Genomic DNA, 27318 nt, shown 5'->3' on the forward strand with positions numbered 1-27318 from the left:
CTTTAATGTCATTTTTTGTAAATAGGATTATAGTACAATAAAGCATAAGCTGGGCTCACATAACTCACAACTGTCATTGGTACGAATGAGTTATGTTGGCTGCAATGTAAGAGGTTGATTTTCCATAAACCACATAACTGTAAATGCCCCTATAAACATCAGCGGTTTATAGGGTTATTGTATGTTTTATGTATTTCACTATTACATGTATTGTTGCATGAGGCTAATTCATGCTTAACCCATCCAGCAACATGGAGAAGTTATCTTGCTCAGGCTCATTCACACTCTGCCTGCCACAGCACTTAATGTATTGTTGACATAACTGAAATTGACTTTGTCACATCTCTGACCCAGCCCAGCTAATCCTTACAATTCAAGAAACTCATTTGGCTCAAAAACTGACTTTGGGTGCCAGACAATCAGAGGCCAGGTTTTCCAATATTAATATTATAGTAATAAATACACTCCGAACATCTGAGGAGTTCCATTATTGTGATACTTCTGAAGATCTTGGGCAACAAGATCACCCTGTAAATCCTATGCATCTCTTTGTCAGCAAGCTACACAACCAACAAAAAACCAGCATAGTTAGAGAATTAAGTTGCCTTGCTCTGCCGCACCCCCCACACACATACACCACAACAAATATTCAGGTAGAATACCCATGAGATATGTTCTAACTGGAAAGAAAATTGGCCGTCTCCAATAATAGCTAGAGAAAGATTTAATGAGCGTTCAGTTTAATTTGCTAACTGCATGGACTTAGATATGAATAATAATAATCATCTTTTCATTGAATACAAGGCCTTTCACATCGCTGAGACATCTCAAAGCGCTTCACACAATATTCTGTAAAAAAAAGTCAGTTGCACACAGCATGAAGTGAATGACCAATTTTATTTGGGAGATTGTTGCCCCGGACACCAGGAGCAACAATCTTCGCTTTTCGAATAGGCCCATGAGATCTTTAACATGCATCTGAACAGGCAGATCGGACCTTGTTTTAACGTCTCATTTAAAGGATGGCATCACTAACAATGCAACACGCCCCCAGCACTGCATTGAAGTATCAACTTAGACTTTGTGATTATGAGTCCCAATGTGGAGCTTGAACCCACAACTTTCTGACTCAGGGACAAGAGAGCTACCACTCCAGCATGCTACCCTGCGTGAAGTGTGTCACATAAATGCAAGTTGTTGTTGTTGTTGTTGCACCAGGCTGACAATTCTAACTGAACTCAGATAATATTTTAAGCAATAATACTTCTGATTCCAAGAGTAAAGCCTGGGGATCTAACCTCAACTGATTTAGTAATACAACCCAGCCTTGGTGCATCCTAATCTATTGTACTGAGTTTACGTTTTCAATCCCTCTTAAAATGTTATACACCCGCTCAAGATCTCCTTGGAGTTGTCTTTTCTCAAGAATGCACACAGTAATAGGTGCCGTTTATAACCCTTAAAGATTCTCCCAGTGTAAGAAGCATAGTGACCCAGCATACTGCACCTAAAAGTGATACAACATTATGTAGCTCCATCACCCCACTGCACATCAAGGTCCCAATCTCAGTAAGTCAGTTGCTGGTGGGAATGGTCACCCAGTTTGTGCTCAAACACATCCTAATGGCTGATGTCAGAGCATCGCTGATCAAGGAGAAGGGGAGCAAAGGTGACCTAAAAAACGACATCTGATTTATATCACATGACTCATCGATTTAAAGAATGCTGAGCTATTGGCAAATGGCATAAGCTTTTTTTTAATCCATTATCATTCGATTGGAAAATATTAGCAACTGTTTCAACTAAAAATAGGCAAATTAAGTCCAAATGATTTTTTAATATATACAGTGAAATGTAAATCTATCAACAGGATTTTCTCATTTTAGTACATTGGAAAAAAAGGAAGTATTTTTACTGAAAGCTTAAGAAATAGTTTCCATAAGTCATAAATAACTAGCAGGCACCATCACAGAGTGTAGACAAAGACTAGTTACTGGCAGAGCAATCATTAGCACGTGCTGCAGAACCTATACCCATGACTATCAGAATTACAGTAGTTAAGATTATTCTATGACAATTTTTAATCAGCAACTTCATCCACAGTCTTACAACCAAATTAAAATCACTTGTAATGCACCACAAAGGAGCAAAACAGAGGCAAATGGGAGGAATTTGTGCATTGAAACACTTTTTTTCCATATGGCAATGAATGTTTTTGTATGGCAGGTCTTGATAGAAAATCTTCTAGTCACTATTTTTGTTATTGAACCTTCTTAAATTATATCTTAAATTTTAAATTAGTACCTTATTAATGATCCTTTTACCTAGCAGTAAGTAGGAAATTGGTTATTAGTTGATTGGCAGATCGCTTTTCTGGGGGTAATAATCCCTTAAAAAAAAATTTGGTCACTCAATCGATGACTGTTTGTTGGACACTGCTGTGCGCATTTGGCTGCCGTGTTTCACCCACAAAATAACAGTCAATTCACTTTACAGTATATTCTGTGAAGCGCTTTGAGACGTGATGAGACACTATATCAAATGCAAGGATTATTATTATTGTTGGATAGGAATTTAGGTGTCAGCCTGGCTCACTTAGTAGCACTCAGAAGGTTATGGGTTCAAGCTCCATGTTGAGACTCACAGTCTTGACTGACACTTCAAAACAGTGCTGGTATATTGGATTGTTGGAGGTACTATTCTCCGCATTAGACATTAAACTGAGCTCCTATCTGTCTGTTCAGATGGACATCAAAGATCACATGGCACTATACGAAAAGTCAAGGGAGCTTTTCCCAGTATACTGGTTAACAATCCCCGGATAAAATTGGTCATTCATCATGAGATTTGTTTGTGGGTCATTTCTGTGCACAAATTGGCTGCCACATTTGCTCACAAAATTACAGTCACTATACTTTACTGTAAATCCTGTGAAGCGCTTTGAGACATCCTGACGTGAAATGGCCATATCAAACGCAAGAATCATTAGGAACAAGAGGACGTCATGCAATCCATTTGAGCCTGTTCTGCCCATAATAGTTACTGTATGGTTCTTGTAGAACAGTCACTAAAAAGGCACATCAGGAACGTTCTGTCAATGGGAAACCTGTCTAGTGTCCCCATTGTCCTATAACTGGTAATTATAGGTATAAATCAAAATAGATACCACCTTGGGACATCCCTCACAAATTATATCTCAGGAAACAAAACCAGGAGAAAGATAACACAGAGGGAATCATTAAGTAAACAGATACAAACTCCTCCTACTAACTGAAGCAAACCAAGCTTTTCTTTATATGACTCTGAGGAAATCTCAGCAGGTAAACAATCTGCAAAAGAGTCTCAAGTGGAAAATATATAACAGCAAGTACATTTTAACCCTTGCATGGTTTATAATTTTACTTTAAAGCCATTTAAGCTTTCTCTTTTCAAAACAATTATGCAACCCAATCCCATATATTTGGTTTCAATGTTTTTAACATAAATTTATTTATCCACACATTTGTCACTTCCCACTTTGATAATTCCAATGCCCTATTCTCCAGTCTTCCCAGCTCCATCACTCATAAAATCCATTTCATTCAAAACTCTGCCACCCATATCCTCACCCGCACCAAACTCCTTAGTCCCATCACCCCTGTTCTTGCCAGGCTCTACTGGCTCCCTATTATAGAACAGACTGATTTATCATCTATAAATCACTTCATGCCCTTTCACCTCCCTATCTCTCTGATCTGCTTATAGCCCAATTCACTACCACAATCTTCGTTCAGCTGGCTCCGGCCTCCTGTACATCCCCTGGCCCTCCGCTCCACCATCAATGGTCTTCGTTTCTGCCACTACGCCCCAAAACTATTGAATTCTGTTTCTCAATTCCTCTGCCTTGCCCCCTCCTTCCCTGTCTTCAGATCACACCTGCAGATGTTCTTCTTTGACTGTGCATACGGTCACCTCCCCACTCTCACCAGCTCAATGTCAAGCTCCACCACTGTTAAGCTCTGAGAGACACTTCCTCCCCATGAAAAGCGCAATTTAAAAGCAAGTTGTTGTATTTATTTCTGATTAGGTAGGAAATGGCAATCTCACTCAGGCGCAAGAATGATTTTGTGTCAAATGGAAACTTCACTCTGGTTCAGTAAGGGAGCTTTACTCTGCAATAAACTGTTCTACCTGACCTTGGAGGGCTCAATTATGGCATTGGGCATATTTATTTGGTCTGACCCATTACCAAAGTCCCCAAATCAAAGACTGAAAACTGGATACACGAAATAGCAAAATGTTCTACCATTATCATCACTCAACTTGCTGAGCAAAAGTAATATTTAGCAATAAGAGAAGGAGGGAGGGAGCAAGAAAAGGAGGGAGAGACGGAGAAAGAGAAATAAACAACAACAAATTACATTTATTTAGTGTCTTTCACGTCAGCAGGACATCCCAAGGCCCTGGACAGTGAAGGGTTTGCATCCGAGCTGGGGGCTGGATTCAAGAGAGGTGGGAGCCAAGGGGGGTGGGACGATGATCAAAGGCGCGATCAAAGAGGAAAGTCTTGAGATGGAGATAAGGGAGGGGGCAATGTGAAAGGTTTCTGGGGTGGAATTGCAGAGGGTGGAAAGCAAAAGAGAGAAGAAGTAGGATGTTTTGCAAATCAGAGTGGTGCACAAGGGACCTCCTGGTTTTCCATTGCAAAGTTATTTTTTAGGCAGGAGGCACTAGCCATGTTATGGTAAACTATGCCATATTCTCTGCGCAAAAAAATTCTGTTCATCTTTTTTGTTATGGTAATAACACTCATTTTATGCCTTCTTGTTATTGATTCTTTGGTGTAGGAGAGAATAGCCTCTCTCTATCTACCTTATCAAAACCTACCTCCAGGAATGACTATGGCTGGCCTGAATTACACTATGTGGGGTGGTGTAAGGACAGATTTGTAGCAAGAGGAAACATTGCATTTGGTACAGTAAGATTGTTTGGGATAAATTTGCTCTCTGTTCCACATTTTACAGTGTAGATAAGCACTAGTTGACAAGTTAGTGGAATCTGACAGACAGAGGCTGGAACGATGGTTAGTGTGGGAAATAGAGAAATTCAGACTGGTGTACAAGGGAATGCTCTCCTCACCATCAATGGTAATGATCACCATCCAAGCTGTTAACAATAAATTAAACCAATAATTAAAGGGTGAGACAGCTCAATACCCACCAAATCACAAATCCCAGCTTTGAACACTGGAGGTATTAAGGTCTTTTTTAAGAACTAATTTTAACTACCACCTGTTCTCAGAATCAGCCCTTACTCTGATTGAATAAATGCCTGTTGGAAGAGAATTGATCATTTTCACAACAGCGGCTTTACAATGCACTAATAACCTGGAAAGAGGAGGTAGTAGAATTTACCGGTTATAAAGAAATTGTCTGTCTGCTGCTCAATGTAGTACCTGTGGAGATTTAGGTTCAGTGGGTATGGTCTCTAGTCTAGGTCTGGAATCATGAGTTACATACTCAACCTGGAATTTATCACTGAAGAGGTTTTAATAATAATAATGAAAATAATAATAATCCTTGCATTTGATAGTGTGCCTGGTCACATTATTGAGATGTCTCAATCCATTTCATAGCATTTACTGTAAAGTGTAAAATACTGTGGGTATTTTGTAGCAGTCAATTTGCACACAGCAGTGTCGCACAAACAGCCACGGAGTAACCAATTGACTGTTGGCTAGGACCCCGGGAGAAACTCACTTTTCTTTTCAAATCATGTTATGGGTGTTTTAATGTCCTCCTGGACAGGCAGATGGGACCTTGTTTCAACATCTCACCTGAAAGATGGCATCACTGGCAATGCAGCTTGCCCCTAGCATTTGAGTGTCAGCCTAGACTGTGAGATCAAAATCTCAGCATGAGGCTTGAACTCACAACTTTTTGACTCAGAGATTTTGTTTTGGTCAGCGGGTGTCTGGCACAAGTGGAAACCCATTACCATGCTTAAGAGTATCCAAACCAAGTTGAGAATCCCATGAATCCCACCTACACATGGAAACCCCAGAGTTATATTGTTGGAATGGACCGCGCACTCTCTCAACAACAACAACTTGGATTTATATAGCGTCCTACACGCCGGACGCGTCTCAGAGCACTTTACAGTAACGGATCCCGGGACCGAGCCAGGGGAAGGGGGAGGAAGGTGACCAAAGTCGCGGTTGAAAAGAAAGGTCTTCAGCAGAGACCTGAAAATGGGAAGGGAAGGGAGTGAGGAAGGCAGTTCCAGAGCCTCGGGGCATAGTGGCTGAAGGCACGGCCGCCGAGGGTGGAGCGGAGGACTCGGGGGATGAGGAGGAGGCCAGACCTGGAGGCAACGGGTACTGTTTTGAGGAGAGAGGAGGTCAGAAAGGTAGAGGGGTGCAGAGGAGTGCAGGGACTTGAATACAAGGGTGAGGATCTTGAAATTGATCCTCTCTGGGATAGGCAGCCAGTGCAGTCTGGCAAGGACTGGGGTGATCGGGGAGCGGAGTTTTGTGCGGGTGAGAATGCAGGCGGCAGAGTTTTGAATGATTTGGATTTTATGGATGGTAGTGGATGGGAGACCGGTGAGGAGGGCGTTAGTGTAGTCCAGCCAAGAGGTGACAAAGGCATGGACCAGGGTTTCAGCGGCTTTTGGGGAGAAGTATTGGTGGAGACGGGCGATGTGTCGGAGGTGGAAGAAGGCGGTACTGATGAGGGACCGGATGTGGAGGAGGAAGGATAATTGGGGGTCGAACCTGATGCCTAGGTTGCGTATGGTTTCGTAGCGTTTTAGTGGGAGGTCGGGTAGGTGGAGGAGGTGAGAGCCGTGAGATTTTAGATGTTGACAAGAGCCAAAAAGTATGGCTTCCGTTTTGTCAACGTTCAGTTGAAGGAAGTTTGCGCTCATCCAGCCCCTGAGATCTGACAGGCAGGCTGACAGAACATCAGGGGACTGGGGGTCGCAAAGAGAGGTGGAAAAATAGAGGTGGGTGTCATCTGCATACATGTGGGAAAGTACCCCATGTCTGCGGATGACATCCCCATGAGGGAGCATATAGATCAGAAAGAGGAGGGGGCCTTAGGCAAGTTTCCTTACTCCACATGCCTCTGTTTACCTAGCAATAATTTTGAGTCACCCAGTTGTTAGTCGATTAGCAGATCAGTAATAATTCCTTAAAAAAATTGGTCACTTAATCCACGACTGTTTGTGGGACACTGCTGTGCACAATTGGCTGCCGCATTTTGCCCACAAAATATACAGTTAATTCACTTACAGTATATTCTGTGAAGCGCTTTAAGATGTCTTGAAGACATGATAAGGCTCTATATCAAATGCAAGGATTATTTGTATTATGATCATGATGATGATGATGATGATGGAAAAAAAACTAGCTTTGGGTCTGGCGTTTTTTTTACCACTAATGTTTTTCATCTATTTGCTGCTACAGTACACTTCCAGTTCGCACTTGTTTTGATCTCCAGAACATCAAGAGAGTGGCATATCACAAGCTGTCCTGTACAGGTCCTCCCACCATGCTGAAGGCAGATATCCATCAAATAGCTACTGAAGAAACTCTCAGGCTTTGGACGACAGCTGCAGAAAGGCATTAATTGGAGCCTAGGTTTGTGAACACATGTTCACATATTCAGAACTTGGTATACACCTTGATTGATATGCAGAGAGGTAAGCGGCTGCAGCTCAAGCTCTGAATCTCCAACTGGTAGAACCATTGGTCAATGGGAAGAGATGTGTGACTGAGCTAAGAACAGGAAAATGGTGGCTATGCTCTCAGGTATTTCATGCTGAGCTGTGTTGCTCACCAAGAAACTCGCAGGGAATTCCTGGTATTTGCCATTCACTTGGTGAGGGTTCAAACCTGCACTTGTCGGATGTTGAATGACTATTCGCTGTAAGGAAGAGGTAAGTGGGATCTTCTTGAAGCTGAACTGTCTCCAAGGTGACACTTATGGCAATTTAGGTCCCGTTAACCCGCAAATCAAAGCCCTAACAGATAGGGTAGTCCTGACTGGACAAGCAGCAGGAAAGCTTACCAGACAGTGCTTTCAATGGCAAGCTATAAGTTTTAACTGATTAATCTCCAGCAGTACCCCAATGCATACTCTCGGGACCCCAAAGCTTTGGTTCTTGCCAATCTGCGCCTAATATTTTAAGTGCTTTGAGATGACCTCCCAACACGAAAGGCACTACAGTATATTAATGTAAATTGTACTTCAATACTCTCTGGAATTAGATAAGCAGAGTGCGCCCTTCCAGGGAGAGAGTGAGCATTCCATTCCAGGCACAGGAAAATGTCCTTGTGTAGGTGGCATACATATGTGGAACTCTCAGTCTGGTTGGATTCTTAAACACGGTAATGGGTTTCTGCATATGTCAGCGGTGGGCTGACCAAAATAAAATTTCCCCTGAAGTTCCCAAATTGCTTTAATTTACCACAGGGAATTTGGACCCCAGAGTGCTAGACTGGCGATGGGACCAGATAAGGGATAATTCAGAAAACTGCCTGAAGCAATAAATCTCCTCATTTCCCTTTAGTTCCTTAAAGCCTCCAATATTGATAGGGGGAAGTAGGCAACTCGCATTGAAAATAAGCAGTTAGTTCTTTGCTGTCTTTGCACGACTAGAAAATTATCTACTGTAGCTTCAGTTTCTTAGGTTTTATCAACAATTTGCACACTGTTTCCATAACAACAACAACAAGATTTCATTTATAGAGGGCCTTTCACGTCGGGAGGACGTCCCAAGGCGCTGGACAAAGCCTTTTGTCCCTGCACTGAAATATCTGTGTTCATTTAATGGAATCTACACGGAATCTCCATTTCCCTGGCAGTCAATATACACATCCCGAATCCTGACAGATTGTCATAGCTGGGTTGGTACAAGTGTAACAAGTCAAGTGCACAAAGCCATCAAGAAAGGTAAAGTACAGCTAGGATCCATCAGAGACTTTGCTTTTAAGCCTGGGAGATACTGGATTAGTATCAGCAGTCTCAAACAGATGTAGAACACTGGCCCTACACTACATCACCAAATCATTCAACTTTATCCTAATAAACAGGAACCCAAAATAGCATTACTTTCTTAAATATTATTTTATCTGCAATGTAATATATTTACTAATTCCCAATGCCTTTTAAAAAAATTTTTTTTTTTAAAAATGGTCTACTTTTCTGAGATCTGCATTTTCCTCATAAAAAAAACACTTAAGGCCTGAAATTCCATCAAATCTTAGCCTATAACACCAATTTGTCTTAAAATTTAAAACTCCTCAGAAATATGGAAATTTCTTATGTTCAGTTTTAATTGGGAAGCCGATTCTTTTCAAGAGCTGCAAAAAAACCATGCTTCCAAATTAAAGCTATTCTATGTGTATATGTTCTGTTGCATGAATTCATCATTATAATATGAAAGGACTGTTCCAAACTTGCATAAAAATACTGGTTTATTGTTAAAAAAGGAACAAAAACACAATGATTGGAGTTTTAGCACTTTTAAAAGAAGGTCTTTTATCACTGCCGCTGTATTTTCAGATATGAAATTATACACATGGAGCATTCAGAGAGATCCAGCCCATTTGGGTTAGTGCTTAGGCAGACTATGTGGTGCTAAGAAAATTGACTTCCCACTGTATTTTAATTCTCATCCTCAGAAGCGTGATGACTGATGGGTTTATTAGGATCCCAGCAGAAGTTCTTCTTGCACCATGTGTTGAGCTCTGACCTTCATTAACACATATGGAAGCTAGCTGTGGTAAAAAACCCACTGAAAAACTTGGCACCCTCCTGCAGCCTTCAATGCAGGAATACAGAGGCTGGTTTAACACAGTGATCCACAGTAACAAGGGCATGCAATCCTGAATTCTATCAGATGTCAAAACAATTACTTAACTCTGCTAATCCCAAGTGGTTAAACCTTTTCATTGACAGACATTTCTTCACTTCTGTTTATCTGTGCCGATCCACGAACCATCCATGGGTTCTGATCACTTGAGGGAAAATAAGTAACTGGATAATTTATATTCAAGAAGTCATTAAGACCATAAGACCATAAGTCGTAGGAGGAGCAGTAGGCCATTCGGCCCCTTGAGCCTGCCCCGCCATTTAGTAAGATCGTGGCTGATCTTCTAACCTAATTCCATTTACCCGCCCTATCCCCATCCCTTAATCCCTCTATCCTTTAGAATAAAGAACTATGTTAGAATTAAACAACTATGTTAAATTTTTATGCAAAATTAAACAAGACATAATGAAACTTTTTCGTGATGTATGGAATGACAAGGTTACAATGATCTCTGCAATAATGCTTTCATTACACAGGTCTATGTTTGTTCAAATTGTGCATAAAACGCAACTTCTTTGGAGCAACTTTTCATTTTGTTATCAAAATATTATTGATCAGGTAAGTGGCTTGAATACTACATTGTGACATTGAACTCTCAGCAGAGAGAAAGAGTGTGAATCCTACGATTTACTGCCTCTCATACTCTGGTCTCACACAATCACTTTACCAGGCTGTCTGGAGAAGATCTTTTTTTCCCCACAGCTTTCTGAATCCCAAACGTTTGAGAATTGGAGGAGGCCATTGACTCTGGGATGATGCCTGCTCCTTCACTGGAGCTAATTCCAATTCCCTGCTCTTTCCCAATAACCTTTTATATTTTTCTTCTTCACGTGGTTATCCATTTCCCTTCTCAATTATGTAATAGTTTCAGCTTCAATCTCTACTTAGGCAAAGCATTCCACGTTCTAATAGCCATTATTTGAAAATGTTAACCTCTGATTCGCCAATTGACAACATAAAGTTTATATTTCCAAATTGGTACCACATTCCAAGCAGTGGTAATAATGTTCAAGTAATTATTCCCTCAAAAGGTTTCAAAATTTTGCAGAGCTTTATCAGATCCTCACCTTGTACCATTTGGTGGATTGATAAAGATAAATCTGTCCGGATTTCAGTGCTGGATCCACTCCAATAAAGGATGATAGTGTGAATGTGTAGGGAGCAGAGGCAATGGTAAATAAGAAGACTAACCTCAGTGAATAGCTCCAAAACCTAATATAACCTTTAGTTAACAGCTGAATTACATTGTTGATACAATGGCTGAAAGGATGTAAAATGATCTCAGGCCAGTTTACACACAACTATCTCAAGCTCCAGAGGCACTGCTTAGTGATCACATATATTTAAACTCCTCAACCAAGAATAACCATTCATTTTGTGATTATATTAATAATCATTTCAGTTACTAAAACGATGTGTGGTTAATGCTCTCTGAAAGATAACCTTGCAACATGCTATTCAGAATAAGATGAATTTTATTCGTTACAATTAGTTATACTTTGAATGCATCTCCCACTCCTACAAAATTACATTAATGTGATGAGATTCTCTTAGATTGTCATTTTCTTAATAATGATAATTAAAAAGGGCCTTGTAGTCTGGATGAAACGATTGAGTGGGAGAGATTTGGCTCAGAGGCCTTTTCCTATGTAACACTGCCCTGAGGGATCAATAAACTAAAAACAAGGTATCTCACTGACAAGAAAAAAGAGAAAAGGATGCACAGTTCTGAAGAATATTGCCCCTTCTATCTGGAAACAAGGGGCAGTATTCTGGGGGTGTTAGACTTTGCTCATGAAGTGGAATTTGTATTCGTTGGGATCTAAAAATGTTGATTCATAACGGAATTCCAAATGTAAGTATTCTGGAAGTGCATCCCACTGATCTGTGGGAAATCTGCTCTGACTCAGTGTACTTTCAGAGTGGAGTTCCTGTAAGTTGATATAACGTACTTCCTTCAAAGCCCTCAATGGCCTTGATTCCCCCCTATCTCCTAATCCTCTATCATCCTGCCTGCTCCCTCCTTTCAGCGGGCTCCAGCCTGCTTCACGTTCCTCGCCTCACCCACCCGACCATTGGCGAGCGAGCCTTCATCCACTCTGCCCCCACCCTCTGGAACTCCATCCCACAGTCCCTCCACCTCGCCCCATCCCTGGTCTCTTTCAAGACCCATCTGAAGACCCTCCTCTTCGACCATGCTTTCGATCACCCTGCTTCCCCCACTGCCCTCCACCCTCCTCGACCCCTAGATCGGGTCCGCACCACTGACTGTCCAGGACCTTGGGGCGTCCTCCCAACATGAAAGGCACTATACAAATGTAATTTTGTTGCTGTTGTTGTTGGTCCTGTCACCAGAAGGAGTCCAAGTTCAGAATGTTTTAATTAGGAATCCTGTTTGAATGGCTGCATGTTAGACACCTTTGTAAACCTCCACAGTGAATTGGTTACATTTTCTGAGTGTTTTAGCCGAATTTCAAAGTGCAGGGCCCAAAAGCAAGTATTATTAAACAGCACAGTCATCACCTTCTGTGCCACAATCAAATGGCAAAATAACTGCAGAAGTCGGAAATATTAAGGATGTCTTTGGTGGTGGCTTTACTATGTTTCCTTTTTTGGAAAAGTAGGATTTCATTCCTTGCTTCCATATTTCTCTTCAGAGTGTCCAGAATCGAATCTTGTGACAGAATCCAGCAGCAACCACCTAACATCCATAAATCCTCAGCCTCCTCATTTCAAAGCAATTGTAGTGGGTGAGATTTTGATGTGCGGAATGTTATCTAAGAATAATGACGGGTATCCAAAAATAAGAGCCAAAAGTTTCATGTTCTGTCATTCTCTTCAAAGTAATGTTTTTTAATGCCATCACAATAAGTGAAACTTTGGTGTATAATATAATAAATATTCCTTGCACGTAATATATAGTTTACAACGTCCAAACATTTGACAGGGAATTGCTTCAAGTGTAGTTGTAGGTTCTGTAGACGAATGCAGCAATGCCCTATAAACTGAATGATCAATTTATCTGGAGAATTGTTGCTCAGAACATTGGGTGAAACTCCTTGTTTTGTTTCAAATAGGTGTCTTTAAAGGTCCCCTGAATCGTCAAACATAACTTCTGGGCATGTTCACACTGGAGAAAAGAAAGTTGAGAGGTGATATGATTACTGTCTTTAAGATTTTGAAGGGAATAGATAATGTAGACTATGATAAGCTGTTTCATCTTGTACTGAACATTAGAACCAGAGGACACAGCCTACTACTGAAGGGAGGTAAATTCTGAATAAATCTGCGGAAACACTATTTAATTGAGCGAGTAGTAAACTTATGGAACAGGCCCCCTAGGGTGACTGTGGAAGCAAAAAATGTTGTTTGTTTCAAGAACAAATTAGATAGATGTCTGCTAGAAAATAATATCTCAGGATACAGTATATAGTTTGGGATACGACATGTGTGAAGCGACTGCCAGGATGGTGGAAGGCAAACTAGATGGACCTTGATCTTCTTTTGCTGAGCAAATTCATATGTTCTTATGTAACATTTTATCTGAAGGCCAGCACTTGAGACAGTGCAGCATACTCGAATATCGCGTAGTTAGTGAGTTCAGGGTCCTCACATAATCCACAACTTTCTGACCCAGAGGGGAGAGTGCTCCAACTGAGCCAGCCTGACATTAATGCCTACTTTCTGTGAGCAAACAGCTTCTTCACATGCGACAGCAGGCTGCTCGATGCCGTCATCCTTGGCAGCACGCCTTCCCCCTTCCCAGTACGTCGTCTCCTGCTTGTGCATCCTGCAGCTTAGTACTGCCGTCATCAGATGGCTGGCACTTCTGAGCGTTTCTGTTCTTCCTCATTGTTTAAAAGCCTATCAAAGACTTGAGTAAGTTGCTCTTCATAAGCGTTTGCATCATGCTGACTGCAAGCTGGGACACACTCGTCTGCTTCTGCTGCTGCAAACCCCTTCTCGTGCCCCTTTACCTGTCCCCAATGCTGCCTGTGGCCATTGTTTTTCCAAGGCGTCATGGGATTTGAAACATCCACCTCAAGAGCCAGAGATTCTTCATTTACCATTGCATCTGGTGGACAGCACCACCGAGAATGCAGGTTTTAAAGCCTGCAAACTCAGAATAGATCCCTCCAATATAATTCACTATCTATCTGCACGTAGCTCAGAAAAACAACAACAGCATTCATTGCTTTCCTTGAAAGAGAGAATATTTTCTCTCAGTAAGCCCACTGTTACCAAGCTCACCATTTTGCAGCTCAACTGTTTTTACCTGTACAGTCGTCATATTACATATTTCTCCCAATATTAGTCCCTGAAACAGGCAGATAGATAATATGCCATATTCCAATCCCAGCTTCACATTGAATCTGTTGTAACATGCTGATGGGCGGTGGCAATGTCCCTCCCCTGAATACTTCAATTTTCAATCTGTGGCTAGTTTAGATATTCCATCTTTAAAGAGAGAGATCAGAGTTTTGGAGGTTTGGGCTCTTAGGGATGTCAGGAAAGATCCCATGGCATTATTTCAAAAGAGAAGGGAGCGCCTCTGTTGGGATTTCCGATCCCGAGGTTCAAATAATGACCCGACAATCCAATTAATGTGTAATAGAGATTTATTAATCAAAGTAACACACACAAAACTAGTAAAATAATACTGCCACTACAAGTAACAGAACTTATACTACCAGTTTTGGAGCAGTCAATCAGTTGTGATGGTTTCAGCACACCTTCTCTCCGATGGTTTGGCTGCCCTTTTGTCTGGCTGGATCTGCTCTGTTTCCGACCTGGGTCGGTTCACCCCTCCTGAGCGTGACCTGGTGCCTCCGGGCTCCCCCCGAGATACCATATAGAGCTTAGCGCAGATGCCTGATCGGCACAGCCCGCTGCAGCCCAGAACTCCTGGCCTCAAGCGATCAACCAGCCTCAGCCTCTGAGCAGCCGGATAACAGGTGCGCACCACCATGTGGGAATTTGTAGAACAGACTAAAGGAAAGGAATGTGACCATCGACAATGTCATTGTTCTGATTTACTGACAATGGCTCGTTGCACCCTCTGGAGGTCACTTTCCTTCCAGTGACTTCTTCTGGGACAACTTATACTTCATTTACCCTCCCACCCATAAAGCCGGTCTTCACATTCAATTTCAGCTCGACCGTCTTGGGGGGAGAATGGACAAGTACGACCCAATCAATCATCTACTTCACAACAGCGGCCAATACCTGCACAGAGGACAGGGTCTGCATTGGCAACCGCGCAGGTTTTGTACCGTCGGGTGTGGTAGAGCGTGCGGTGATGGGGTCGATAGATAAATACTGTGATAGTTGAAGAAGGAGAAGTGATAGTATTAAGAATGTCATTGTTCTGATTTATTTTATGTAACATTTACTTTATTCCAGTATTTCAGTAATGCTCAAAGCCAACGGGCAAGGATAGAGAGAACATCCACTGAAATAATATTTCAAATTTCTGTGACCATAGCTAGCGTAATAAATCATAGATAAAATGATTTCTCACTCTCAAGATGGGGACTCTTAGTATAAGAAAAGTTTAACAGAATAGATGGCTCATATGCAGCGACCTATGATTAGGGCGCCTGACTAGAGACCACGGGAATGCAAGGTTATGAAAACATACTGATTGAGGAAGAACAGGGAGTACGAAGAACAGGGAGTACGAACAAGGAGCTAGATAAGGAGGAAAACTAGTCTCAGCAGGGCACACAGGCTAGTGGAAAAGTACCATCACGAGCAGATCACGGGTACACCAACTAGCTGGGTATAAATACAACAGACACACAAAGAAAAGTTGATTTCCACAGAGTAAGAACTACAGGTTGCTGAGCCGAGTGCTGGTCATCAGGCAAGACTGCTTATCTGGTAGTATATTTCTGTTACATTGTTGAATAAACTGTCTTGATTGTACAACTCTGTGTTCAGACCTTTATTGGTTAATGGGGAGAATCCAATTACGGTAGAAAGAACCCAACACCTCCTAGAGTCCTGGCCAACAATCCCCCAGATAAAATAGATCGTTCACTTTATGACTGTTTGTGGGGCATTGCTGTGCATAAATTGGCTATGGGTTCATCTCCAAATACTACATTTACAGTAAAATTCTGTGAGGCACTTTAAGACATCCCAACGACACGATATGGCATTATATCAAATGTAAGGATTATTACTATTCAAAATATCCATTTAGTCAAATGAACGTTGTAGTTCATCGCTCAAAATAGCTTTACAAGCATAGAAAGACACAGACTGAGGTGAATTGCCTAGGGCAATTGGTCCACTATTGTTTCGGGCTAGTGTGTACACTCATAATAATCCTTGTATTTTATAAAGTGCCTTATCTTTGAGACGTGCCCTACGCTCCACCATCGGTAGCCATGTTGTGCCTTCAGCCAATAGGCCCCGAAACTCTGGAACTCTTTCCCTCAATCTCTCCACCTTGTCCCCTCCCTCCCCACCTTCAAATCCTGCCTAAAGACATTCCTTTTTGATCGTGGTTATGGTCACCTTCCCCCTCCCTCTCTCCCTGGCTCATTGTCAGACTCCGGCACTGTGAAGTGCTCCAGGACGCTACCTCACGTGAAAGGAACTATGTAACTATGTTGTACTTTGTGGGCGAAGCACAGGATACAGTTGTGCACATTTTACCACTTTATTTTTGCACAAACAGCATCCTTTAGACTGAATGGGGAAGTGCTGATAGACCATCGAGATTGTAGGTTATCCTGCATCCACTGTGCCTACTGCAAACACAAATCGTTGCTAGATGAAATCAGTCAGAAACCAAAGAGCTGCCAGTGACAGCAGAGTGGCAGCAGAATGATGTCACCAACACGTTGCACAATGCTCATGGCCATCTCGATTTTCTGCAGAAATTATCTTGACAAACTCGTACAGAATTCATTACGAGATATTCTGAGCGGCAGGCGTTAAAACAGTGAGGAGAATCACATAAGTGAACAGCACCAAGAAAACAAGCAAGTGCTGCAAATACTGTTTGTGATTTGTTAGCACAGTAAATACTTTCCAAACACCGCAGAATAATAATAATAATCCTTGCATTTGCTATAGCGCTTTTCACGTCTTCTAGACGTCTCAAAGCACTTCACTGAATATGCTGTAAAGTGAATTGACTGTATATTTGTGGGCGAAACGCGGCAGCCAATTGCGCACAGCAGTGTTCCACAAGCAGTCGTAGATTGAAAATGACCAATTTATTATTGTTTTGTCTTGGAGGGATTATTATTAGGCGTGTGGAGTAAGGAAACTTGCCCAAGGTTTCGCTCTGCCTGGAATTGAACCCAGGTTGAAATCTGATTTTCACTAGCTTTTCACACCCTTGCTAAAATGTTTTTGAAATGGAAGCAATTTAATTGGATATTAAGTGGCGAGCAAATTTTTTGTGAAAAAAAAATAATTTTCATCAAGCTAAGCTCAGTACTTTAAGGATCTGTTTAAAATGATAGAGTTAAAGTTATTAGTGAAGACATCAATCCTTTCGCTGAGCTGTTCAGTCTATAAAATGGTTTCCAAGTGTGTTGGTTAAATTGTTGGCAAATGAATGCAGCACATTTATACTGGTAATATAACAGAGCTCAACACCAATCCAGATGCGCAATTTAATATACCCATAACATGAAAAGCTTGATTTCCCACTTGCTAGAACTTCCTTGCTCATTTCTTATCTGTGACTTTAATTATAATGCTGTCTATAGTGCCTGCTATGCCCAAGCAAGGTTTTATTAATTCAAGAGCATTAACAGAGAGCAAATATCACCTTCTGCGTTGCCTGCAGGAGAATTACAGCTTTTATAACAATAAGCACAAAAAACTCCTCTTTTACACTTTTGTGTTCAAAGCAACTAATTCATACCTAAACCTCCAAAACAAATAAGATTCATTATTCTTCAATATAATTGTTGTACAATATATCACACTTATATTTTAAGTATCTATTTGCTTAAAAAACTCAGTAAATTATCTTCTCTCTTTACGCAAAGAGCAACCCAAAGGAGAATCTTCCTTGTGACTGAAGCAGAATAATGGTCTTGTTCCAGCAATCTGGCATTTAATCTATCCATTTCCCCCCAATAAAGGGATGATGTACTATAAAAAAGCTGTTCCAGAAAAACAAATGAATCAGGACCAACACATTCTCAATCTATATCAGATCTAGCTAAGACTTGATGATTCAGATCCAAAATGACAAGTTGTCTGATTTGTCAGCAGTTCATCAGAATAGAACTGCAATCCTGAGAGGGAAGATGCAAAAGATCTACCAAACCCAAACCTCAATCACAAGCACTGCTGTTTCCTAAACACTGATAAAACTAGAGGGCAAAGAGAGGCCAGGATAGCAAGATACTGCAGCATTACAGAGGTGAGTTTAGCTGTATTAGGATGAAATGGCTATATTTCCAAACAAGTCATATGATTGTTTGTTTACATGAAGTTCAATTTCAGTGCCTCACTGACACACCAAAGCCAGTAGCAAGGGATAATAATAGCACTGCCATTGTCCAGCCCTCAACAAGACTAATGCTCCCTGCTTTCTAAAGCACTTAGTATCACACGTTTTCAATGTAATAATAATATTATAAACCTTGCATTTGATATAGCGCCTTATCACATCTCCGATGTAATTATCTCAAAGCGCTTCACCGGATACACTGTAAATTTAATTGACTGTATATGTTGTGGGCGAAACGCAGCAGCCAATTGCGCACAGCAGTATCCCACAAACAGCGGTGGATTGAATGACCAAATCATTATTATATTTTTCTATGTATGTATTTATTTATTTATTTATTTATTTATTTATTTGAAGGAATTATTACCCTCGGAAAAGCAGTCTGCCAATCGACTAACAATCGGGTTCCTCTTACTGCTAGGTAAACAGAGGTGCGAGGAGTAAGAAAACGTGCCCAACATTTTGCCCTGCTCGGGACTTGAGCCCAGGTCCTCTAGCTTGCGAGGCGAGCTCTCTAACTATTAAGCTACAGGATTCACCTAATTTTACTCCTCTAATTTACATCCTTTTACAGCCTTTTCACCTTGCTTTTCCCATCCCATGTTTCTGACTGCTCCAGAGCTCAGGCGAAATAGCAGGTGGAGTCGTGACAGAATACTTAACTTGTAAGGCTCTCCCTCAGATTGTTTACATGATTTTACTGCAATGTTCAGACTTCCCCTGCTAACACATCCCAGCACTACATGTGCACAATGCTCGCTCTGGTAAGTAAAATTTATATGTGAAATGTTTAAATAATTAAAGCCTACAGCTTTTTGGCATCCATTAGTATTCCCCATACTTCACCAAGTTTCAAGGTTTACTGTGAACTACCCAGATTCAGTCTGGCAGTTCGAAATCACATGCCATGGTCTCCAAACATATTTAAGTCATCCCATAAGATTATGTTTGGGCACTACACAAAAAAGGGTTAAAGTGGAAGTTCTAATTGAATTGTGATTTACACAGTTCCTTTGAATTTACACAGTGGAACGTGTCTGTGTTTGCATCTACCCTCCTCATGTTGACTGGGCCATTTTGCAGTCGTGCTATGTTATTTCAGATGTTCACACAGCACTGAGGTGAGACATTTAAAGTGTCACCTGCTTGAAACGTCGCAAAATCGAAATGGTGGAGAGATGAGTGAATGGTCAATGAAATCAACATGAAAATTGTATCAAAGTCAGTTTCCAAACAGCAGAGAGTGTGCAGAATGCTTTACTCTGGTATTCAGTAATCATTTTGCTTTTCACTCATTTTGCACAAAATGTATTCAGCAATATTGATTATTCCTTTTGTACTTTTGTGTTTTTTAACAATTTTAGCTTTGGTTTTGTGATATTTTATTTGAATCACAGAATATTTACAGCAAAGGAGACCATTTGGTCCATCCTGACTACGCTGGTTCAAACTCCCCCCACTGAAGCCACTGAAGCCATCTAATCTAATCTAACCTAATCTCATTCCCCTGCTATCCCCATAATCTTTAATAATTATTTTTCTTAAAATATTTATCCAGTTATCTTTTCAATGCTTTTAGCAACTTGACTCAAACAGAGCATACTCTAGCAACATGTAAAAACAATTCTTCTATTGCATCCTTTATGCATCCTTTATTCTTATGTTAATTATTAATCTTTGCCCTTTTATTACTGATCAGTGGAAATATCTCTGTAGTCTCAAAGTCTGTTTCTACCCTATCAAAACCATTCACAACCTTCACATCTCTCCTATATTCCTCATTAATTCACATGTTCCTTTATTTTCTCCTGGTCTAACCCTTGTCATTTCACCTTCTCTTTATCTAACCCTTATAATTTCACATTTGCTTTATCTAACCTTTGTTTTTTTTCTTTGTCATATTTCCCTCCAATTTATATCAAAAGATCTACATTGCAGAAATTTTATTTAAAATTCACATGTTAGGGATTTGAGTACAAATCAAGCTTTGGTATCACAGACCTATTTAATACAAACCTCCCATTGCAATTGTGGTTTGGCTCTGCTCCTCGCTGGTGCTGCAGTATTCTAAACAACTCTGCCCCTGAAAGTCACAAGGTGTTGAATGGACACATTGCTCTGAAAGCCGATGCAGATTTGATGGGCTGAATGGCCTCCTTCTGCACTATCTTTTTTTTATGACTCTGTGAACTTTATATAATCCTAGCCTGGTTTCAATCTGACCTTTTTGTGCTACAATTTTTTTCCTGTAGAATTCATAAATAATAATGATAATAATCCTTGCATTTGATACAAGTGCCTTTAATGTCAGGAGGACATCTCAAAGCCCTACACAGGATTTTACAGTAATGTGTTCTTTCTGTGTATGTTGCACACTGTATTTTGCCTGGATTTCCAGACATCTATTATAACCCTATACTGCAACTTCACTCAGGGATTTTCCTAAATCTTATCCCTTTTCTCCCTGGCAACTTTCTTTGGAAGTTCTTGGTACAGTAGTCCATTGAATAAAAATACATATGAAAGTTCATGCTCCATTAGTCAATGTTAGCTTATTTTTGCCATGTTTTTAGATACCAGAATATGAGATCTACATATTTTTAGCTTTGAGCTTTGTCCTTTTCAATCCGTTTTGCTTGAAATTTGGTTAAGGACAATGCCAAACCTGAGTTCACTTTCTACCTGTATTAATAATAATATTAATAATAACCTTCTCTTTTTGAATAGTGATGTGGAATCTTTAATGTTCACTTGAACAGGCAGATGGGCTTTGGATTCATGCTTCATCCGCAGATTGATTATTTGGATGTCCTGCTGATCTTCGAATATCAAAAGGACTCAACAACTTGGATTAAGTCTCTGATCACTTGTTCAGACATAGACAATTTCCAATTTCAGGCAATATTCCAGTAACAGTGGCTCGGGTAGCAGAGATGTCAAGCTGGGGCTAGTTTTTTTTCCTCTAGCGGCAGCTAAATGCACTGGAGTTATTCACAAGTTCTGGTAGTCAAATATCCGTAAATTGTTTTTCTGAAGTAGGTTTTCCAGTTCATTGCAAGTTGAGAATAATTTAGTGATAAATCATTTGCCATTGTCGAGCAGGGCAAATTGAGACTTACAGTGATCTGCATGCTTTTAAACCATTTTCCTCTCCTTCAGAATAACCTCCTTTTGCACTGCTTTCCATTCATTTACTCCATTGAACTTACCCTGCCTGGACCACACACTAATTTTGGCTGAAAAGGTTAGCAATGGTTCTATCGGGGGGGTTCTGAACCAACTTCAAAGAAGTTGCATGAGAACAAGGATAATTCTCCAGCTGCTTGTTATTCCAATCTATGTGGGAAAGCCCTGACCCTCTACTATACAGAACCCATAGTGTTGATACCTAGATCAGAAATCCAGCAGTGTACAAGACATACCATTGAAAGAAAGAACTTATACAATTTACAATACAATTTGAATTTGATGTAGCGCCCAGTGTTTTTATAGCACTTTATGTGCAATTGACTCAAAGTTCTTTATAGTAATTACTGTCATGTGTATTTGTAAACAAACTGTAGCAATTTTGCAAGCTGCAGGGTCCTATAAACAGGCAAATGTAATCAATTTATTTGAAGGATTGTTATTCCAAGACACAGAGAAACTTCTTTCTCTTTTCAATCAATATCACAGGATTTTCAGCGACTACCTGAAACTGGAAGATTGGTTTTACCTGACCAGCTGCACAACCCCCAATACTGCACTGGGGTGGGGGGTCAGCCTAGATTATGATCTTAAGTCTTGCATAGGGCGTGAATGCACAATCATCTGACCCAGAGGTAAGTGTGACAACAATTTAGTTAAACTGACAACCTGTTTTCTATAATGTCTTATATTGGTGCTCTATTTCACCGTGTTTCAAAATAAAGCTTAATTTTCTTATAACTGTAAATCTTTGTTCTCATCCAAAATGTAAACAATTAGGATAGAGAGCAATAATAGTTATATTATTCACTTTTTCTGTTTTTGCTACCAGGGAAAAATCCATTCTCTAGGATAAACCCATGCATCAAAACAAAAATGATGCTGGAAGATTTGTTGCACTTTGTATTGGGAGTTCTGTCACTGTGCTACAGCATTGCCAACCTGTTGTGTCACAGTGAAGAACAAACAAGCCTAGTGCAAAGGGAGCAAAAAGAAACATTGAAACATCAGAAGATAGGATTTAAAGGATCACATTAACAGTTCATTTGTAGGTGAATGTGGCACCTAATTTGTGCACAGCAATGTCCCACAAACAACAAAATTACGAACAGCCATGAAGTGAATAATCAATTTTATTTGGGAGATTGTTGGTCAAGACACTGGAGGAAACTCCCTTCTCTTTTTGAATAGTGCTGTGGGATCTTTAACATCTACCTGAACAAGCAGATGGGACCTCAGTTGAATGCCTCTCCAGACACCTCTGACAGTGAAGCTCTCCCCAGCGCTGAGCTGGAGTGTCAGCTTGGACGCTGAGTTTAAAGTCCTAACCCAGAACTTTCTGATTCAGGGCCAAAAGTTTTACCAACTGAGCCAGGCAGATACCATTTTAAACAAATTAATAATTCTCCAGAATTCTACATGATCTTAAGTTGTAAAGCAACAGTCTTAAAACTAACACCATGAGATATTTTGGGCCTCCAATCTTATTGTACCTGATCTCATCCTTATCCCTTGTGAAATTAACTTCCTATGCAGAAGTCAAGGTAAAATAAGATTCCGAATTGGACCAGAAAAGACCACTGTAGTCCAGCTGACTGGTCACAAATAAAAATGAGTAATAATCCTCTTCTACAGTGCAATGAAATTGAGCAGTTTATACTTATAATGTCAAAGATAGGCCCTTATGGATGAAAATCCAGCATGAAAATCACATTAGAGTTTGTCTCTCCTGGACTATTTCCATGTCTCCTACTGCAAGCTGCGAGCATTAGAAGACCAAACCTGTTTATATAATGTGATCTTACGATTCCATTCAACAGAAAAAAGGCTCATAAATGTATATATGGGATCTATTACACGGTGATTTCTAATGGGATTCTTCAATAAGAAAACAAGGGAGGACTTTTGTTGATAACAGGAAATACATCACACCAACTTGCAAGAACTTTGCTCTGAAAGCAGCTTGTTTTGATCCCCGACTGTTCAGCGCCTTGGGACGTCCTCCCGACGTGAAAGGTACTTTACAAATGTAATTTGTTGTTATTTAAGAGCTGGAATACATACATATGCACATAGAAATCCCAAGCCTTGACAAACCTGCAATTTCTTTATTAAGAAATCCCATTGCAAATACTCCCATATGAGATTCAATTGTGAATGTGCTTCACCCACAAAATATACAATCAATTCACTTTACAGTCTATTCTGTGAAGCGCTTTGAGACATCCTAAAGATTTGATGAAATGCGATAGAAAATGCAAGGATTAATATTATTATTATTTGTTATGTTCTTATTTTGTTTTACTTAAATTGCTTCTTCAATTAACATCGTCCACAATGTTATGTATTAAGTCAATATTATGTAGTTCTGCTCAGGCTGTTCTCCACTGTGGTGCCATCAGAATCATTCAGCTACTGTACACTCTTTGTCAACGTCCTTGGTTAAATAATATGAATAATAAACAAAGAGATGCAATTGATAGCGAAAAACAAAAAATATGTGCTATTCAACAGATGTAAGCAATATCTTATGCATACTGTCATTTGGGCAAGATGTAGCATTAATCACTTTTGAATGAATTTTATGGTAAATACATTTTAATATGCAACTTTTATTCATATGAAAATCTTATTATTATAAAATTAATCCTGAAGCTCTGCTTATTTTTAAAAAAATTAATAACACTTGCTTCCCCCTCCTGCATGGCAAACTCTCAATTAAAGGCCTGTGTCCATGAGACTGAATTCAGTTCCTTCAGGGTGCATCAGTGTGGGCGTGGGTGCCAATGCAACATGTCTCAGAGTGACTCGAGGCACTGTTTTAATTATTCTGTTTAGAGGTGAAAAGCAGCTCTTTGCAGTGCAGAATAGATATGCAAATGTTAATTTAACCGAGTTTCCAGGATGCTGTCACAGTGATACTTAGAATTCTGGAGAGTAGTAGAGAAGAAATGTCTTTTGAAATGACACAGTGCAAATACCATTGTCACTCTTCATTTGGGCCAAAATATAGAGATGAAAATTGCAATATTTTTAAAAGCTGTGATGTCAAATCTGTTAAGAAAGACTACAATTTCCAATTTATTAATAACACTTGGCTGTGGGTGTGAAGAACTCCCCCTCACCTTATAATATTAATCTTTGCATTTGTTATGCTGTTAAAGTGACTCAAATGCTTCACATGAAGTGTAGTGACTGTGTATTGGTTGGTGCTATTGGCACAGCCTGTGAAATGATCTCAGTGCTACCGTTTTTGTGGCCACAATTGTCCCCGATCACTTAACTCAAGCTGATTTACATAGATTTAGCTTGACTATACAGTACATAAATAACCAACCAATGTGTGTGGGTGTTTATACTCCACATTAGTCTCCACCCACTCCTTACTCCCTTCCATGCCCTTCTATTCCCTTCTCCCTCACACAAGTGGAATCCGCTTTTGTCGGACGCCAATTAACCCCAGAAGTCAGGTAAATTGAACAAAATGCCTGGCCCCGATTCATTTATATCCTTGCCTGTTGTAAGTATTTTCTCAGCAAAACGCGACAGTCAATTGCGCACAGCTATTTATGTTAACCTTATCGAACCCTTTTATAATTATAAATACCTCTTAAACGTCTCTTCTTCAGTAAAGAAAAGTCCTGACATTATCATACCAAACCTACACTGTATTCTTTTCATTGCTCTTACATCCCTCTTGTAGTGTGACGATCAACTAATGTTATTGAAGTACCATGCTCCACCATTGGCAACAAAAATTGTGTTGTCTAACAGCAGCAAAAATAGAGACACTGAAATCTTTACACCAGATTTGAACTTAACTGTTGTGATCGAGTCAACGGAGAGGAGGAGGAGGCTTCAAATCATGGAATAGTCATAAATGGGAAATTCCAAAGTTTTAGGAAACTATTTACCTATTCTATCCTTGATCCCGATGATTCACGCTACCCTGCTTGAATAGCGCTATGTAAAAGCAAGTTGCTGTTGTTTTTGTTGTTGTTGATGATGGAATTTTTTTTGGAATACAGAGGACAACTCGGTCTATATTAATCCCTGGTAACGAGGATGAAGCTCTGGCTCACGGGTCCAAAATTGCATGAGGCACACTTGGGTGGAGTTTCATTCCTTGTAAGAGTTCTTTCTACAGCTGGGCAAGATTGCAAACAGACATTCCGTGCAATGCTCTCACACAGCAACTATTCAAAATGCACCCTTGCATGTGCAAAACATATGAGCAAACGGGCAGACTCCATCAGACTGTCTGCAAAGAGCAAAATCTAATTTTTTGTGGTGGGGCTTAAAAGTGTATTTTTTAAATGTTTTGACTGTCAGAGAGACTTGTCACTGAGCTGCCATCACTGCCCATTGAACACCAACTGATAAATAATTATTTTGTTTTAAAGGAAAGCTGTGTTAATGTACATTGGCACAAAACCTGCTGGCAAGGGTACATTTCATTATGGTATACAAATCAAGCTCAATAAATATTCCCCACCCTTGAGCTGCTGGATTACTTATACTTTACAACAAGTGCATTGCAGAGAGGAGTGGAATAATATGCAGTACTGTGGTCATGGCCAGCAAGATACATGTGTGCCTCCATACAGGAAATGCCTTATGAATGTGGTCAGAATACCAACTCTGGTTTCCAATTCCCTGGTGCCTCAGTACATTCACACTGTCAACATTTGCCGAAAATCTGCTCCGACTTTCTTTAAATATTTGAGATAGCCCAGAACAGCAAAAAGCTCTTGCAAAATCCCATTGCTAGAAATCTCACTGGGGGGAGAGGAGTATGACATTCTGGCATGTTAAAAACACGAGCAGAAGTAAATAGTCAATAGGTTGTTGGGGATGGGGTAGGGGGAAGATGGGGAGGAGGACATAAGCGTTAACAAAGCAACACTGTCTCGTTTGAACACCACCATTTCTCACAGGCTTGTTTTTCTCGGTTGAATAGTAAAGATGTTGGAAATGCATAGGATTCAAATGAAGCGTGAGCTGATCACGAGCTGACAAAGAGCTGAGATTGTCGGATCTAATTAGACTTAGACAGAGGCTATGCTGGAAAACCCAGAGCTGTGACAGAAGAAAAAAAATCCATTTCAAGAACATCACTGCAACAGAGAACCGGTTCTACACATCTATAGGTACACACACACATCACAACAACAACTACAACAACATTTATATACAACAACTTGCATTTATATAGAGTGCCTCACGCAGGTTAGCGTCCCAGTGCACATCATAACCATAGATGAAATGAGATTACGGCATTGAACTGTGGGCTGCAATATTCATTCTTGCTTATTGCTGGCAAGTTTCTATTGATGTCTTCTTGCAGGACAATTCCCTCATGCCAATGTGCTGCAATGCAGCACTGACACTATTGCAGCCACAGATTGTTGACCTTCTTCTTATAGATGCTCCAGAAATAGTAAAGGTCAGTAACGACTGATCGAATGAAAGCAGTTAACCTACATTGCTGCTGTCTGCAGCAGCCTTGGTGTGTGGCACTCGAGCCGATCTGATCAAAACCTCAGTATTTCTTGGTCCAGGTTTATCCTTTCGATCTCAAAATGCACAGCTCACTCTTTTGCCCTGAGTTTCTGATCTAGAAGAATTCAATTTCCCAGAAACTTTTATTTACATCACAATGCATTTGTCAATAACGTTATGGGTCAATTTAAAAATGCAAATCATTTCTTGGATGTCATTGCAACTTTCAGCAAAGGTAAGTCCGTAGATTTTGTTCTCCTCCGGGGAAAATTTTCAGGAGATTA

At 40.3% G+C, this 27318-nt stretch overlaps 1 protein-coding gene and 1 long non-coding RNA gene across 4 annotated transcripts in view; one reads left to right on the top strand and one right to left on the bottom strand.

The window, feature by feature from the left end:
• gabbr2 (gamma-aminobutyric acid (GABA) B receptor, 2) overlaps positions 1-27318 on the bottom strand; it is a 473571-nt gene that overhangs the window by 364482 nt on the left and 81771 nt on the right. The window lies entirely within an intron of this gene.
• Positions 15724-26033, top strand: LOC103186347. 3 transcript variants are annotated; one of them, XR_488744.2, is made up of 5 exons: positions 15724-15741; positions 18966-19110; positions 22022-22167; positions 23353-23548; positions 25561-26033. It is a non-coding gene; the product is annotated as an uncharacterized LOC103186347 (long non-coding RNA). The 3 variants fall into 3 exon arrangements; XR_488743.2 differs by lacking the exon at positions 15724-15741 and adding an exon at positions 17134-18256; XR_488742.2 differs by lacking the exon at positions 15724-15741 and having other exon boundaries at positions 18926-19110.

This window comes from Callorhinchus milii, unplaced genomic scaffold (assembly GCF_018977255.1).
Source record: "Callorhinchus milii isolate IMCB2004 unplaced genomic scaffold, IMCB_Cmil_1.0 Scaffold2, whole genome shotgun sequence".
Taxonomy (NCBI): Eukaryota; Metazoa; Chordata; class Chondrichthyes; order Chimaeriformes; family Callorhinchidae; genus Callorhinchus; species Callorhinchus milii.